The 19224-nt window shown below is 40.8% G+C and overlaps 1 long non-coding RNA gene across 2 annotated transcripts; it reads right to left on the bottom strand.

Annotated features, from left to right (window-relative positions):
- Positions 1–6329: 6329 nt before the first annotated feature.
- LOC128115165 (uncharacterized) lies at positions 6330–17767 on the bottom strand. 2 transcript variants are annotated; one of them, XR_008220026.1, is made up of 3 exons: positions 17688–17767; positions 17398–17477; positions 6330–7465 (listed from the first exon to the last, which is right to left on the bottom strand). It is a non-coding gene; the product is annotated as an uncharacterized LOC128115165 (long non-coding RNA). The 2 variants fall into 2 exon arrangements; XR_008220025.1 differs by lacking the exon at positions 6330–7465 and adding an exon at positions 13097–14777.
- Positions 17768–19224: the final 1457 nt, after the last annotated feature.

Here is a 19224-nt window from a genome sequence, read left to right as displayed (position 1 = left end):
TTGCACATACATACTCATGCATTTGTGCACACACAAAAAGTGCTCCCCCTCACCCCCTGTCTCCCCCCAACACACACACACAAACACACAAAGAAAACTCAAATGCTTAACTGGCTCAGTGATGGATCTGAAAAATGAAGCCAGCATTTCCAGCTCCTAGCCCATTGAACTTTCTATGATACCGTCCTCCAGAGCAGATGTTCTTGTTTTCATATGATCTGCTTCTTGTCTGACCATGCTGTCCATCGTGTACTGAGGAGTTGAAGCTTCCTCCTCGGAAGGCTCAAAATTCTTCAGTTTTGTGCCTGCTCTGGGGAGCCAGAAGGAAAAAATGGTCCAGCCAAAGCAGTAGGAACCATGAGAAGTCTCCCTCAGCTGGAAGGTGACATGTGAACATTTAAAAAAAAAAATGCATCATTCTTTAGCCTGATGTCATCATAAATCTTAAAATCTTGTCTAGCTAGAGACATCCTATCCAGAACCATAAAACAGTGGCACAGACAACTCAATACTCTTCTTTTGAAAAGCCCCCTAGGCATATTCTTCCTAGACATAAGATCTCCCATCCAACTTTTCCCCACCATAGTGTTAGGTTTATAAATTTTATATTAACAACCAAGAATGACACAACCACCTGTAGAGTTAAGCAGCCTAGTATTTGCCCCTCTGCTGAGACAGGAAGGGGCTGCCTAGCTGTGTTCATATCTCCCCACATGGCTGAGCCACAGTCTTGCCTCTGCCCACCAGCAGGAGTCTGGCATCACGTTAGGCATGTCAGCACGTTGACAAGAAGAAATAGCATCCTTTGTTTTATTAGTTGGAATCTGAAGTATGAGAAGAAATGTGTTGTGGTGCAGGGGCAGTCCTGCTTCTCTGGAAGTCTCCCCGAGGCTGGAATTGTTCATGTAAATAAAATCATAAATCACTAAGGTGGCCACTGATCCCTGAAGATGCCTAATTCATCCTTCTGACACCAGGGCTTTGTGGTGCTTTGAGCAAGCCTCTTTCTTTAGGTGTAGGGGTGGGGAAGGAGATGGTAATTATGACAAAGAGTGCACAGGGATGGCAATACTAGTACATCACAAACACGGCACATATACTTTCATCCACTTCTATCTATATATGATTATCAGGAAATAAAATCGTATGCTCATAGGATGTTCAAAGCCATTGATTTAATACTGTTGCATACACACTACAATGTGGTCTTGTATTATTTTGGTGCCAAAGTCAGAGTCGGTTCAATTTACAGGGGACCTTCAAGTATAACTCAGAGTGAAAGCTGGCTAGTAAAGACAGATGACAAGACAAACCCTTTAAATATAATCTCTCTTTTGTGCATATGTATGTATGCATGTTCTTATTGTGTGCGTTCATATATATGTATACATATATATATACATATATATATAGTATGTGTGTGTTCCCTAAATGTGCGAACAGTCTGATGAGTCTCTTCTTCTTCAATTGCTCTCCACCTTACATATTGAAGCAGTCTCTTGTGAACCCAGAGCTCACTATTTTGCATAGTCTAGCTAGCCGCTTTTCTCTGAGAAGGCTCCCTCTTCCATGTGCTAGGAATACAGGTGGGCCACCACACCCACCTAACTTTTCTGTGGATTCTTGGGATCCGAATTCTGTTCCTTATGCTTGCAAGGCAAACACTTCATCCACTGAAGCATCTCCCCAGTCCTGGTAAGCAAGATCTTAAACTGGTAACATTTACACTATAAAATGCACACTGTGAATATTACCAGTTTAGCAATAGTTAGATGCTAAATTTATAGAATTCCCACTATGGGACAAATGCTACTATTTTTAATGTACAACATCAATGAATCCGGCGTAATTCTACAGGTGCATGTTATCACTGTTTTGTAGACAATGTTAGCGAGGCATGGATTATTTATCTAATTTTCACAGAGCTATGGATTATTGAAAAGCTATATTACATTCAGCTAACTTTATTTCAGTTAAAAACAAATTGTGCCAGTTGCTTTAGCTATATCTCCTTTCAAGATGTCTTGATGTCATCTCTAAGTTAACAAATTTCAATTTACTTTAAAGAGCACTGCCTGTATATTTGCATTCTATCATTCAGTAAGTCAGTACCAAGACTCCGTTGATGCAATAGACCAAGCTCTATTAATATCTTGTGCATGTCTGATGTGGGTTGTATGGTTCACTAATGATGCCAATCAGTTACAGCTATCCTAAGTGCAATGCTCAAGCCAGAGCTATGCAAAGAAGGAAAATGCACGGTGCATGCTTGAGTATAAAGTTTCAGCTACGCAAGGCAAACATGTGCTAGAGATCTCCTGCACAACATAGAACCTAGTTAATAATACAGTACAGTGCACCTTAAAATAAACTAAGACGACGGGTCTCTGGACTCCTTTAAGCTGAAGCACTTATTAGTTCTAACAGTACATTACATATGTTCAAGGTCTCTCTGTACAATGCCGCCAGCCAAACTTCAGGCTGTCCAAGGCAGGTATCATTCAGTCACCAACATCTACTTACCCAGACATCTGTAACATATTCCCCCTTTATGTGTACTTGTTGATCAATACTTGGAAAGGAATGAGTCATTTCCATTATAAGGTATTGGATGGATTCTGATATAGATTGTATCAAAGATGTTGATCTAGCCAAATATGAGCTCATTGCTCTTAACAGTTAAAAATCTCACTACATTGTAATCAAACTCAAAAGTCCTCCGAGAACCCTGGTAATTCTTGTGAAAAGTTTATCCTGATCTTAAAAATACTATGTATGGAACCTGTCATTCCATATCTTAACATGTCTTTGTGGACTGGAATTTTCACACTTTCAAACATAAAGTGCAAAAAGGAAAACATGAACATTGACCAAATGCCTGTAATGACATACGTGTTGCCTTGACAAAGTCCAACCATCCTTCGATATCCTTATCCAAAGCAAGCAACATGATCTAACCTTCACATTGATATATGTGAAGATTGTGGTAACAGTTACAGACAAATTCCTTCTTTTGTGATATGATATAATTTGTTTGAAGTATTTAAAAATAATTTTGTTTCTAAGGTAAGCATGGGATTCATCAAGGTACCCAAGGTATCTACCACAAGAAGAGTTAAGACTTTATGAACTAAACAGTTTCACAGACACTACAGATCCAGAAGGCATGTACTTTCAGAGACTATTCATGTGTTCTTTGAGATACCCTGACAGAATGGTGACTTGCTGTTAGCTTTCACTTGCCCATATTAGTATAATGTCAGCTGCCAAAACAACAACCCAAATTACAGTGTTTTGAAATAACATGTGTTTCTTAGCCATGTTAATGGTACTGTATGGAAAAACAGGTCTAGAAGTAGATTATCCCTTCTTCCTATGGTATTTTTATAATGAAAAAGAGCTGAGTCCCTGCCATTTTTTCACAGTTATTAACTCCATTTATTTAAGCCAGTAAAGAAAGGAAAAGAGAAAATACAGACAAAAAGTTACAATGCATGTATTATTTCCACTCCCAAGTCACATGGTCACAGGGCTATGCAAGGGGGTGAGGACAACTGTCAAGGAATAAGAGGAATTAAGCTTCAAGAATACATTCCTGCCAGGAACAATATAGGTGGCAGACATATTTTAGTATTCATACTATTAATAGTATTTTTAACTTGCTTATTTCACAAATTTCGTGTAAGAGGGTGTTGTACCAATCACTTGATTCAGAAACTCCCAGAGAACTTGTAAATAATGATTCTAGAGAATGGAGAAATGGGTCGGCAGTTAAAATAACTGACTACTTTTGCAGCAGACCTGATTTCAATTCCCAGCATCCACATGATGGCTCACAACTGTCTGTAACTGTAGTTCTGGGGGAATCCTGTGCCTTCTTCTGGCTTCCATGGGCACTGCATGTATGTGGTGCACAGACATACGTGCAGGCAGACACTATGTACATAACATACAATTTAAAATATTAAACAATACTGGCCCTAGATTCACTGAAGAAGTGACTCCAAGATTTCTTGGGCACATTGCTGCAGAGTGACAAGGGCATTTCTCCATATACTTACTGGTGAAAAATGTCACCAAAGTCAATAAAAATAAAGAGTGAGAGCTGCAGGCATCTGAAGGAAAATGGGTAAAGGAATCAAGGAAGACATTCCAAGAAGGGAGTGGTCAAGGCACTGAATACCTAGGAGTCCAAACAAGATAATAAAGAAACTCTTCTCTATCCTGTGACTTGAGTTGATCTATCCAGACTTCTCAGAATTAAATTTTATTCATCCAAAGAAGCCCTATAATGATTAAAGATTTAAGATAATCATTGTAAGAGTGAACATTTATTTTGTAGTTGAAAAGACTGTTGATGTGGTGATCATTCAAAAGATTTCAGGACGGGGGAGAAACTGGCTATGGGTGAACATAAAGGATTTGGTTAGAGGCCCATTGTGCTTGAGTGATCCTCCAACAGTTTGGTATGACTTCATATCTCTTTAGGGGGCTGCATCTACAGTTGACAAGTTAAATGTTTTCGTTCTGTATATGGGGTTCAGATATGCAGATGAGTGACTTTGCCTTGAGAGAATATGTAGCCAAAGTGGGTGGCAAAACAGGGAATTATTTGTGTGATTAAATCAAGAAAAATCTTTTATGATTAGTCTACGGTGGTGCTGGGTGATGTGATAGACGATGGATAATTATTGAGCTGGCTGAAATTTTTGAAATCTCCGTTTTGGATGTCTGTGTGTATCCTCCAACTCCTGCTTGCTTTTTCTGCCCATATTATTTCACAGAACACACTGGAGAACGCTACAGAGAAAGCTGGCTTGAGTTTTAATCCCCTCCCTCCCACTGGTGGTAATTATTTTCATTTTGACTTCATTTCTTGGTAAAAGGCATCAGGCTGCTGTAGTCATTCCCTGAAGTGTTAGTAGTCCTTTTCCTGGATCCCTTATCTCCAAAGGAGACAACGTACCCATAGTGGGGAAGGGGGTTCTTTCTTCATCCTCCCTGTGGACAACTTCCTTTCTATCAGCACCAACTTGGAGACTCCATGAAAGGAGTGAGTCTTGCACAAGCGAGATCAAATGTATAATGTATTTTTAAACTCACAATCTTTCTGACTCCCTTAGGAGAAAACAAAACAAAACAATTATTTCCAAAGGCGAGTCGGGCCAGCACCATGGGCTATCTCCTTGGACTATTCTGTAAATAGCCTCCATATCAGGAGCAAAAAAAATGAACAGTTGCAAGTCAGAAAGTCGGGACCAGAGAAATCGCCACGTTGGCTTGTTATTCCTCTGATGATGTCCCTGTTGGCACTGTTCAGTCCGATGTCAACAGGACACATTTATTGCTTCACACAGCCAGGCTTTGTCATGTGGAATCAGTTGACATGTGGGAGGTGTTTCATGCCTCTTTCCTTCATCTGCCCTCACTCAAGCACTTGAAGACACTAGTTACTAAACCAAACACAAATAAATAGAGAGACATCTATCAGGACATCTTGCATAGTGCATTGTACATGATTAAACTGTATTAAAATACAGAATGGAAGAATTAATTCATGTACAAATCGACTTGCCTGAGTCTAATATAGGGGCTGTTTACAGAGATTGCTAATTTCATTAAAGGGAAAAACGCAAGACAAGCATAGGGCACATGCCTATAATCCCAGAACCCAGGACATAAAGCAAGGAGATCATGGGTTCAAGGCTGTTCTGGGGTGAACATCATAAGATCCAGTTTCAAAAAAATGTCAAAGAAGAATATAAACCAAGAGAACAGACTTGTGGAAAATGTGCAGGATGTCAGATATTGGAGAAAGATAGAACACAATTTTTCTTTGCTTCTTTTTCACACCACAGCAGGCCTTTGGAAGTAGCATCATTCTTTGTTTCTTGACGTGAATTTGTAGGGGTGAAAGGGTCTGTGGGCAGTGGTGTGACTAAAGAAGAGAAGAGAGAAACTTCTTGCATGAGTCAAAGGCAACACAGAATGATGGGAAGTGTTCTGAATGAGACAATGATTAACGGGACTTATGGCAGTGTTCTCAGGAGCACCCCAGCAGATTTACCAGGACACCAGCCTTGGGTGCAGACATTGATCTATTCAAGGATTTGAATTTTAAGAAAAGTAGACCAATTTCTGAATCTATGTCATTATTAGTAAGCATTCGAGCATAGCCCTGAGATGAACATGTGACTGCATCCAGCCTCAAATGGGCCCTTGTTGCCTGTCCACTTACTTACATCAAGACAATTGCTACTTAGAACTGTTTACATTCTTTTCACACCTTTTTTTTTTTTTTTTTTTTTTTTTTGCCAAACTCTGTTGAAACTACTTTCCAGGAACAACTTAAGCCACACTTGCAAGATTGAAGCCAGTGGAGGGAATTAGCTCTAGCACATACGTATGCGTTTTTTATATTGTGTGGGCACACCTGTGTGAAGTGTACTTGCCTGTGTGTGAAGGCAGAGGCCCACGGCTGACAACAGGAATCTTCATAGGTGGCTCTCCACCTTATTCATTGAGACGGAGTTTAGTTTGAACCCATAGCTCACTAATACGAATTGACTGGCTAGCCAACCTGCCTTAGATCTCCCCTGTCTCCGCCATCTAAGAACTGGGATGACAGGCAGACCAACTTGGCATGTATGTGTGTGTGCAAGAGGATTCTTGCAGAGTGCACACTTTGGCAGCAAGCACTTTATACCCAACCCCCGGCCCATCTGTCACTCTTATTTTTTCATGATTTATTTTTATCTTTTGGGGAGCCAAAATGGTCAGAGGGAGCCTGCCTATCCATCCCAGGTGAGTGACTCTGTTAGACAAAGAACAAGTTACAGGGAGTATGCCTTTCTCCACAAACCAACCAATGAAGTGTACAACCCTCATGATTCCTTACCTGCCACACAATGGGCCACATTACCTCTGCCCTACGTTAGTCGGTAGCCAGGTTCCGGACAAGCAGAAATTATCCCCAGATCTCAGCTCTTGCTACCTAATTCAAATTAGTCCATTCCAAGATCTTGTCTTGCCCGGCCTTCCTTTACCGCAAAAACACAGTACAAGCTCCAGGCACGCTTCCTTCTTTTGGCTCCCTGAGCCTGATGCTTCCAAATGTGGCCCTGCTTGCTGCAGATTGCACCTTCCCTGCAAGTCTGTCGACAGCAGAGTCTTCTTTCAGTGGCGCTGACCTATGTCATCACTCCATCAGCTCCGTAAATCAGCATCCCATGGGGACGTTTGGTAAAGTCAGGCGCACTACTGTTGCGCGACGAGGTCACTCGCGGATACATTTTAACAGGATTCCCTCTCTACTTCCCCATTTCTCTGGCCTCTTCAGCTTCTTCTCGTTTTACATTGATGGTATAGTATATTCACTTGAAAATTGGATTGCTTCGGCAAAAATCAATTAAAGACTTTATTTTTAAATTGAAACAATGTGGAAAAAATTCATCAGGAATCTGATCTAGAAAAAAGCAGGCAATATTTTAATTGGTGTAGTTTCAGGCTTTCTTTCTTTTTTTGTATAGCAATATATGTGTTTTCTAAATATGAATATTTAATAAACAAATTGGATACTACTCATTTTATGTCAAAAATATGTTACTGAAAGCTTTACATTTCCAGAAATTTCTATGTTACTAATTTTAATAGCTAAAAACAAGGCATAACACAACTTATTTACATGCTGTATATTTTATTGTTTTAGTTTTTATGCTTTAACCAATAATACAGTAAACCTCTATTTATTTATATTTCCACTTTTGTATATTTATCTTTGTATATTTGCCTTCGGTAAATTCCACAAAGAAAATTTGATATCTCAGATTGCACATCGCATTTCTCTATGAAAATCTAACAGCAAATTTAAAGCCAGAAAGCATGTTATATTTTCTAGTTTCTCCCTAGTCCTATAGTAAATTTGAGTAAACTCTTTCTTACCCCTTCATAAAAATATTATCCAGTCTTTTTGACTGAATTGCCAATCTAAGCAGCTGACAATAACCTTGTTTCATTCAAATTTCATTGGCCAGAATTTAATCAGATTTTTTTTTGCATTGATGATTCATATTTCTATTTATGAATGCCTCCTTCACATTTTTGGCCTATGCTTTGGTTAGCTATTTATTACACTTGTACTTAGTCTATTTGGAAGTCAATTCTACGTCATTCTATGATTACCACACATGTGCCTTTGGTTGCCATTTTCTCTTCATCTTAGTTATTACTGTTAGAATCCTTAATTTTGAACAGGACCAATTTTGTCAGTCCCACGGTGGATTTTGTTTGTTTGATTTTGATTTTGATTTTAGCTCCCTGGAAACTTAGAGACAGAAGAAGGTCTCAACCCCTACATTCTGAAATCTCTTTTTGTGCTTCTGTCGTTTAAGGTATAGTTGGCCTTTGACCCATCTCTGGATGATAACACGTCTTTTCTTCCTTCTCTTCGGTTTCCAGCTATGCGGGTCCCACCTTCAGATTCATCACAGCTCAAGACCCTGAGGTTCACCTGACCACAGCCTTCTGCTGCTGCCACACATCCAGGTGGCTTCTTTAACCACAAGGAGCTTCCGAGAGATCTTGAATTTTATTAAGTTCTTGTGTATATTCACTCCCCTGGCCCTCACATAGCCTAGGAGGGCTTCCTGGACCCTCAACTCCCACCAAACTTTCAGTGATCCATGGGGTCCTTTTCCAGGAGAAGGAAAGGGAGGCCTGGAGAAACTGCAACAAACCATAGGTAGATCTGAAATCAAGCCAAAATGAAGTTCAGTCCAGAGACCCTCAGATTCCCGGAGCCATCCACCTCTCATGACACAGAACTTGTGGAACCCTGCACATTTCTCTGTTGCAAGCCTCCTGCCGTGTACCCTCTTCTACAGACCAATGTGGCCTTTCTCATCATTCGTCTGCATTTTGCAGGTGTCTCCTCCCCCTCTACTTAGAGTACTGATCCCAGATTAATCTTCCTAAATGAAGGTTGTGTGCAGACTCAGAATCCTCTGGTCAATAGAAGTCTTTATCTTCTGTGATAATTCTCCAGGGACTTCAGGGACACCAATGATCTGCCAAACACTCAGCCCCACCTCATGCTGTCCTAAAGGGATGGCTTGTTTCCAGTTACCACTTCCCACTACAATCAGCCCTGCATTTCTCTTCTTCCAACACCCTGTCCTTCCTGAGGCCCAGCGCGAATCTCATGTCCTTCATTAATCTCTTTCTGGAAACTTCCAGTAGACGTTTCATGTCTTTCCCCCTTTACGTTCCACCGAGCACTATCTGTAACTCCCAGAACTGACAAAGCTGTGCTTTGTAGCTCACGCCAGGGCCTTACTTTCCTTATCAGACTGTCAACTTCTGGGGCTGATGGATAGTCTCCTCTTTATGTTTTTATTACCCATCTCCCAATGTGTGGAACGAGCATAGGTAATCTCTGAAAAATAAAGTAACTAGTGAATAAGTGAGTAGTGAAGGAAAGGCCTATTGAGGAATAAAATATGGGATGGCTTACTTCTTTGAGAGCCTCCATTTTCCAAAAGGTTTTGTCCTTTCATGCTTTCTGCTTGCTCAGCTGTCAATCAACAACCCCCGCTCCCAAGAAGGCTGAGTCCTGACATCCCACTAGCACAAATCTATGGTTTAAGTTATCACTTTGATTCCTGCAAATAAATGTGGAGGCTCTTAGGAACATTGGTCTATCTGTCTCAAAGAAATGTCCTCTTGCCTGCAGTGAATGAAGGACTTTGAGAATTTCCCACCACCACCACCACATTACGCAATGATTAGAATAGTATATGACATGGGAGGTTGTAGAAGTGTCAGCTGGAGGTACTGTCCTAAACATTTGGATACAGCTGATCTGTAGTCCTTGGAGATAAAACTTGAATTCTGTATGTCTTGCTCCCTACCCATTACAGACAGACTGCCTTTCTATGTGGCCCTGGGGCTTCTGAACTACTCCTAGGAACAGACACATACAGGGTATGCCATCCCTGTGTCCAGGGAAGTCCTTGTCCTTGATGGAAATCATCATAGAGAAGAGGAGCAGCCATGTGACATGTGGGAAGAATGGAATGCTCCAGAAGAACTCCTTGCCCCAACAATGAAATGTTATTTTAGAGAGGGCTGAGGGCCAGTTTGCTAGAATTGAATACATCAGATTTCCAACATCTAATAACAGATGTTCTGGCTACAATTCATGAAATCATTTAATATTGCTTTATGCTGTGGTAATAAAAATGTCATCTGGCTCTAGTCGGCTCAGGTTGCATATCTTCCTCAAAGGGTCAAAATGACTTGATGCAGTTCCTGGATCAAAGGGGCTGATGGTGCCTGAATCTTAGAGGCTAGTGGACAGGATTTGATCTAAGAAGGGACATGTGCTGCTGCCCTAATATGTGCTTTCGATCCAACAGCCTGAGGGACGCCTCTGACGCCTAAACTTGCCCAGACTCTAATCCTAAGAGAGAAAGAACAGTTTAGGGGAGGCTCACACTTCCCATCCATCTCACATCTCACATCTGGCAGCATGAACATCTGGGGGATGCTAAAATAGGTGGACCAAACATTCAGAATGTGACTGGCATGGTACCAGACTTTATCACCAAGGTCTTGGAGCAGCCTAAGTAAGTAGAGATGATTTGGTCTCTCAGAACAAGTATTGCAGGAGGGTTGGAATTAGCCACTGAGGCAGGGGATGAGAAAAGGCATCTCGTGGAGTGTGACTGTAAATCAGGAGACTCAGCAACATGAAGAGATAATAAAGTTGCCAAGATGACTTGAAGATTGAAATAACAGTCTAAAGGAGATAACAGTAAAGCAAGGGGATTTCTTATGCTCAGAAAATATCTCAGGTAAAAACCAAACAAAGGACACAGTAGAAGTGCAAGACAGCAATGCTTGGGGTCTGTTCCAGAAACAAATTAAAGGGAAATAAAGGGTAATCCAGGGCCTATAAAAAATGAATACGTTTCACAAGTTTTTAAAGAGTGAAAATTCCTCCTCAGAAACCATGATACCAATGATTCATAAAATGGAAAACCAATACTGAATGTCAGCAATGGCATCACATAGGCTGTTTAATCCTACAGCAATCTACTATATGGGCTCAGACTCCTAGACGCAATGAATGATGGCTTTTCATTGTCAACTTGACTGGGTCTAGAATCAGCTGTAGTTGTACATCTGGATGCATCTTCAAGGGTGTTCCTAGAGACATTTATGAATATGATGAATATGATGGCATCATGCCATGGGCTGGGGCCCTGAACTGAATAAAAATGACTTAAAGGGAGAAATTTACCCAGTGCCATCTGTCACTTCATGCACCTACCAACTGATCCAGAATTGTAAGTCAAAATAGGTCCTCCTTCTTTAAGTTCTTTTCCCCGTGTTTTATCACAAAGTTCAATTTAAATGATATATAAGCAAAGCAGATAAACACCGGAGTCGAATTAACAGCTGCAGTAATAACTGTAGAGAACGCTAGTGTCTCCAAAAATGTTAGCAAAAAATTGATTATGAGGATGGCGTGACATTATAAACCTGCTGCACAATTGGAAAAAATTACCAGAGTAAACAGATAATCTACAGAATATGATAAAATCTTTGCAGGCTGTTGACTTGCAAGGAATTGATATTCAGAATAGAAAAATGAATGCAAATACCCAAAGAACAAATAATCTAACTTACAAATGGGCAAATGAGTTAACCACTTTAACACACACACAACAGCAACAACAACTATAAGTCGCTGCTAAATGTGTAGAAAAAAATGTTCAACATCCTTAGCTGTCAGGAAGATGCAAATTATTTATTCTTTTTGTTTTTGAAAACTCTATACATGTGTACAATAAAATTTCATCACGTTTACCTCATTTCACTGCTTCAAATTCTTCCATTATTTTCATGTCTCTGTGTGTGTGTGTGTGTGTGTGAGCACATGTGTGTGTGCATGTGTGTGTGTGTTCGTGTGTGTGTATGTGTGTGTGTGCATGTGTATGTGTGCAACAAGTTAGTGCTTCCCTTGTGTGTATGGCTGAGGCCATTGAGTAGAGCATGGGAAACCCATTAGAGCTATAACATCAATAAAGAATGATTCTCTTTTTCCCAGCAACTACCAACTGCCAATAGTTCCTCATAGGAAGTGGGACCTTAAGATCAAGATGTTGACTGCTGGGAGTTAATAAGTGCAACAGCCGTGTTCCATCTAGAAAGCAGCATCTCACAGCATTTCTCCCTGCCTTTTGGCTAGGATACACTTTCGTCCCCCTCTCCCACCCCTGAGCCTTCTAGGGATGGGGTTTTGTTTAGGGCTCAGCACTCAGTCTCTGATTCTCAGCACAGTGACCAGTCCCGCATCTCTCCTCCATTGACCGCTGGCACTGCAGGAGGAAGAAGCATCTCTGACCAAGGCTGAGAGCAGCCCAGGTCTGTCAGAGCCAGGAGCTGGGCAGACTCAAGAAGTCTGAAGTGCTACTGTGAGGCTCTATTCCACCCCTGTCAGATATCTATCATCAGGGAAACAGAGCCATAGAAGCTGGTAAGGATGTCTGTGTGGCAAAGTACTTGAGCTTTCTTGACTAAAACATAAATGAGTTCGCTATGGAAATCAGTCTGGCAAAGCCTCAAGAAAGCCAAAAAGAGAACCAGAATGTGAACTTGTCGGGGAACTCCTGACTGTATATGCAAAGAAACAAAATCAGCATGCATGCCCAAACATACATGCTTATTGTAGCACTCGTCACCACGGCCAAGTTATTCAACAGCCTTGGTGCCTGCTGATAGGTGAATGCCCAAAGTGTGGCTTATTATACACAATGGGTATTATTAATCCGTCATAAAAAAGAATGAAACTATCTAATTTGCAGAAGAACTATTGATCACATTAGAGATCTTATTACACAAGATAGTTAAATTCATAACGACAAATCTTGTTTTCTCTCATATGTAGAATTTAGATATTTTAAAAATCTTACAAGAAAGTAAAGGGAAATAATTGGGAAGAGGAAAGGGGCCAATGGGAGGGGGCAAAGAAGACAAGGGATGGGGAGGTGGTGAAAGTACACTGTATACACATGGAAATATCAAGACGGAATGCACTATTGTATATAATCAATGTATGTTAATATTGTAAACATTGTAATATTAAAGTAATAATACACACGTAACTAGAAAACATTTTTCAAGCTGAGGGTCTGACTAGAAAAGGTACTTGCTGCCAATCCTGAAGACCTGAGTTCAATCCCCGGGGTCCCCTGACCTCCTCACATGTGTAGATGCACTCATGCACAATATATAAATAAATAAAATGTAGGAGAGTAACTAATGTCTAATACTAAATGTATATATTGAATGCTAACTGTCCTTTCCTTAGTCCTCCAACCAAGCAGTTTCTGCCCCCAATGAACTCATCAAGATTGCCTGGGAAAGTACAATAATAGAAATAGTTTTCTATGGTTTGTGTTTTAAGTGTTTTGATGTAGTAGTGTCTTAAGGGGTGGAGTCAAATGGAAAGTGAAGGCTAGTGGGAGGTTTCTGTCAAGTGGGGATGCACCCTTGAAGGGCATTATAGGATTTTTGTCCCTTGTTTCTCTCTGTCTCTGGCTTTCCAGGTACGAGGTGAGTAGTTTGTCTTGGCCACTATCGTGATACACTGCCTTTTCCAAAATAAGAGGCAAACTGATCATAAACTGAATCCTCTAAAACCATGAACCAAAATAGTCATTTTCTTTTTGTAAGTTGATTATCTTAGGTGTTGACTCGAGAGTGAGAAGAAGCTAATAATAATTAATGTGGGTTAGCTTCGTTGGTTCCAAGCTCCAAGTCAGTTAAGTTTTTTAGTTCCTATTTTGCTTTCTCTTACAACTCACTTAGAATATACTTACTTCCTTACCTGTCTAAGATCACTGTTTATGAGACCAGTAGGACCTAAATCGTTGCCCCATGACACTGAATCCCTGCTTCCCACCACTGACCAGGGGAGCAGAGTTGAATTCTGTGAGCCTGGGAAAACTTCTGGAAACACCAGACCTTTTCCTCTGGGCTCCAACACAGGAGGCTAATGGCTTTTTGAAACTCTTCCTCTTAGGAAGCTGAATTGATATATTGGAGCACAGTCACAGGAGCTGAATGTGAACTGCCCAGCTATGAGAGCAAAGAAGCCCACAGAGGTGCCCAATCCTGACAACACCTGAGACCCTTTCTGCCTGGTGCAAAAATGCACACAAGGACTTCAAGTGAAGAGCAGGGGTTGCAGATCTCCACGGGGTCCAGTTAAAGCACATGAAACTCCAGCTGTCCGGTGATGGGGTTTCTGGGCCAAGGCCAAGGCAATGGTATGCTCCTCACAGGTAGTCTTCCCATTGCTGAGGCTCCCCAAGGTGTATTCAATAATGCTCTCCTCATCCTGAAGCAGATGGGAAAGTGTTTTAAAAGGTGCCAGGTTTATTTATGGAAGCATGAGACTGCATTTAAGAGATGCGCTTTGCCAATGTGAAATGTGAACTCTCAAAACAGGAAGTGTGCTTTACTGCCTATTTATTTTATTGCCGTATCAGCTGCCCAGGGCCGAGGAATCCTTCCTCTCAGGAATTATTTATTTTCTAACTTCTGAACCAGAACATCTTGACCATCAGTGTGTCTGACTCCTTGCAGCCAGATTCCCAACTACAAACATGTGCCTTGTGCCTGACTGTTATCCCGAGTATGTGGCTGACAACACTGGAAATAGAGGAAAAACATTGCCCGGAGTCTTTATTTCCATGTCGATGAAGAAGCTGAAAAGAAAGGAATCAAATGATACTAGATGGTAGACACTGTCAATGCCTTTTAGAATAATGAAGAAATTACTGACTCTTCTCCTGTGTCTCAAGACACTTGGAGGTAACCACCCATCATCATTAACTCATAGGAAGTTCTTAGCGGAAGAAAATAGCTCATCAATTTGAACTTGTCGCTTTGCCCCTGGCAACAATAATGAAGAAACAAAACAGAATTTACTGTGTTCTTCAGTTTATGCTCTGATCCTTTGTGGTTCTTTTCAGTGGTGAAGACATGAAAGGTCCTAATCCAGGCTTTGTTAACTAAGCCAATAATAACTAGCTAGAAGCACTTTTTGGTATCAGCAGAATAGCCCTGTGTACAAAGGCACAAAAGCAGAGTAAAGACACCTCACGTCTTGTTACCGGGCACTATCAAATCAAGAACTGAGAAGGAATCCAGTGAGGGTAGGAATAAACTTGCCATCCAAATGCACTAGGGATAGCCACACATGATAAAACAGACTCTGGGTAAAAACAGATAATATATACAAAAACGCATATGTATGCAAACTTGTAACTGCATGGATGCTTTCATATTCTATCCTAGAAGAGAGCTAGCACTTCCTTCAGCTTTAAAGAAGACTCTCCCACCTAATCTGTGGGAATCCATTAGAATAGGTGTGCTTTCATACTCGGAGCTTATGGTACCTGTGGACTTCAATTCCTGGGAGGAGCTCTCAGGAACGTGTCACAATGGCGCCACCTTCTGGACACTTCCAAACATATCTTTTCTTCTTGTCCATATTGCACGCCTAGTCTCCCTTTTGCCTATGTATGGTCTAGCACAAATTCACACTGAGGTGCCATCTCCTCACACTCCATACATGGGTGATCAGTGCCTCCCTGGGTAAGTTCAACACCTTTCTGCATCCTCGTTCTCAAGTGTCTCAATGCAACGAGGCGGATCAAGACGGGAACTGCAAATTGTTTCCATGGCTCAGTCCCACCGACTGTGAGGATGACTAAGATTAGGAAGCCTCGATACCCACAAAATACAGGTCATAAGTGTTCATGACAACCTGAACTTGGCTCTCCTTGGTAGAATTTAGAAGTCTAATGGGGGGGGAGTAAATGGTGAAAAAAATAGATAACAGGGCATGGATATAAACTCAAAATGTACATAGTAAAAGTAGACATAGACAGGCTTAGGAGATGGCTCAGCGGGTCCAGCACTTGCCATACAAGGATGAGGACCTGTGTCTGAATCCCCATAGCCTAAGCAAAGCTGGGCACAGTTGTACACATCTGTAATTCCATTGCTCCTTAAGCAAAATGGGAGACAGAGACAGGAGAATCCCACTGTCCAGCTATTCTGGGGTTCACTGTAGCAAGCAACACAGAGACCCTGTCTCAAATGAGTCACGAGATGAAAACTAACTTCTAATGTTTCCCTCTGATTTCCACATATTTACAGAGGCATGTGTATGCCTTTGAAACACACACACACATACACACACACACACACACACACACACACACACACACACACACACACAAACACTATACACAAATATCATGTATACACACACAAAATAAAACATAAATATATGAAAGTGGATCAATAAATTCACAAATGACAGAAATGCAGTGTTATGATTGTCCATCCAACATCCAGAGATTATTATTGAAATGATGGTATGTCTTGTTGCCTAGGAAACAGGCAACTGTTATGCTTATACATGACATCATTTCTAGAGGGGAATCTGTGAGTTTTCACCAAGAATCCTAGAAATACAGTTAGAGTTTAATCTAGAAATTCTATTTACAAAATTATCTCCAGCATGTATCATCATTTTACAGTAATACCTGTGAAAATGATGATCATTTTACCATTAATTTTGGTTAAAAATAAAGTGAAATAACCTACATGAATAACCACAAGAGATTGTTAAATCTAAATAAACATTGAAGTTGATAATGTAGTAGATATGTCTCTTACATGTCTAGGGTTTATGTGATATCAGAGGCATGTTCTATTTGATTCTATTTGTTGCTATTAAAACAGGAACAGTGATCAATAGCTATCCCAAATATTAATGGTGCCTTCTGTAGGAACTATACATGTATCTGCATGTTTCAACCTGACAATCTTAATACAAGTTCCATCCAAGTGGCATGACCTCAAAAGAGTAGTATCATGTTCAAACATACTTATTGCTGAGTACCAATAGTGAAAATTGTGGGGACAATGGAAACATCCACGAAGAGGTAAACAGTTAAGTAGGCCTAGGATAGGCATTCCATGGAAACTGAAGTCATTAAAATAGCTTAGGAAAACTACAGAGCAAGGTGGTAAGTGCCTCTGGCATAATGCAGTGAAAGGAAATAAAACAAAACAGCTGGGTTTGTGTGATTAGGATTACATCAAAACGAGTTGTGACATACTGTGTGTACACAGAAGACAATAGTCTAAGCAGGCCTGAATGCCACTGCAGCTCTGTTCAGGTTAAAGTCACACGTACAGCTCTTGGGGACTCAGCCCCTGCCCTGAGTGTATGGATAGAGTGCACGGGTGTCAACTGTGATAGGAAACTGGGAAGGTGAAGGCCTGAGCAGAGGCAGAAAGTTCTCTTACCCTCAGGCTGCTTCCTAGGCGAGTTTCATCATAGGAAATGTGATGCTTTGCTGGATTTCTCAAAAGATGAGACATCTTTGCTGAAAAAAAGAAAGAAAGAAAGAAAATGAAGCGTTCGGTTCTGTTGTATCAAAAACCATGAATGCCTCCGACCCTCTTCCCACACATTTGACTCAGTGACTAAAGATTTTTATAGCAGGAACTGAGGTTGTCAGTTTATACATCTTAATCCATTTCCCCTACACATCCCATGCTTTAAAATGATAGTCTAACCCTCCTGAAGTGAGTACCCAGATCCAAAGAAGAAAGAGATTGAAAGAAAGAGACAAATTGGTCTATAAGGGAGAACCATGAGGCAGCCCAGCACTGCATTCCCTGGAAAGGCACACCCTCCAAGGACATGCCTCTGCTCTCAGAAAGGTTGGCCTGGCAACTGGCTTACACACTCCGCACACTTGGAGAAAATTCTTTTCAGCACTCGCCAAAATGCCGGTCCAGGCTCCTTTTGCCTAGCAGCCTTGAAAGCTTGCACACATTGAGAGAAAATACTTTCAAATGACTCTGGGGTTCTGCTTTATGTTTCATATTCCTTTGAACTTGTTACCTCTTTACAATGTCTTGGACTATTAGTTTGGGAACATTTAAACTTAATGACTATATGGAAAGTAAAACAACACTTTGAAGTTTCCCAAGTCATTCATTTTTCCCTTTCATACACAGGAGGTTACAGAAGGCTATATGATGCCAGACTGAGTCAGTTCAGGAATAAATAACTTATTTGGGGGTCTATGTAGCTTGTTGCTCTGGGGTGGGTCAGGGGGAGGATAGATTAGTTATGGAATGTCTAAGACAACCAAAGCCATGATTAATGAGGGTCAACTTGACAACAGAGGACACACAGATACTGTTACTTCATATGGAGAGCAGAGACTGTCTGACCTGGGGTACCCAGACGCAAACTCCGGAGGTATTTGTTTCACAAGTCTTGTTGGTTTCAGGATGCACTAACAATAAAAAGAGATATGCTGAGGACTTCCTCTGGCTATAACTAACAGAACCAGGACAGCCATAAATGCAAGGATGATGGCCATTAAAGAAAGTTGGCAAGTGTGTCCAGAAGGTCAAGGCTCAGGAGTTCCAACTAAGTGTCTTTGGGGGAATGTGTTCTTCCACATGATAGTCCCACATGCTGTAACATTTTAATCTTCGTTTGCTTCCTTTTCTTCTGTAGATAAGATCTTGGAAGCTATTGTGGGATAGAGTTCCCTGTAGTGTATAATGGGCTTAGAAGTGGATATGGAGCCAAGAAATCAGAGAGACATATTCATCCTGGGTTTCTTAGATGTTCCAATAGACGTTTAGGGGAAATGGAAGCCAACTACAAAACCTTCCTAATTCTCATCAAATAAACAGCATAGCAATGTGGACCAAGGATCAAATCTCTAAAACATAAGATAGTATTCAGCAGAGATCCAAGAACACTGCTCCTCAGTTTGATTTCCATTTCCAAGAAAAAGCTAAATATGTATTTATTGGGGGCAACTATATGCATTGAAAGGTATGCTGAATGTGGAGAGCAATAACATCATCTCTCAAAGGGCTTGTGACTTTAAGAGACATGATTAATGTGTTTAGATAGTAAAGAATGAGTGATGGCCCTGTTGCTATTCAAACTTGTCAAACATCTACTGTAGGCTTCATACTAATGTAGATATTGGTACAAAATGGTGAAAATACAAAGTTCCAGTTCTCATAAAATTTATACTCTGGAGTGAAGAGATAGACAATAAACAACAAATAGAGATGATATTATTTGTTAAAAAGCAG

This window comes from Peromyscus californicus, unplaced genomic scaffold (genome assembly GCF_007827085.1).
Source record: "Peromyscus californicus insignis strain IS unplaced genomic scaffold, ASM782708v3 Scaffold_1__1_contigs__length_55948999, whole genome shotgun sequence".
Classification (NCBI taxonomy): domain Eukaryota; kingdom Metazoa; phylum Chordata; class Mammalia; order Rodentia; family Cricetidae; genus Peromyscus; species Peromyscus californicus.
Note: the sequence above shows the minus strand (reverse complement) of the source record. Positions and strands in the feature narration are given on the sequence as shown.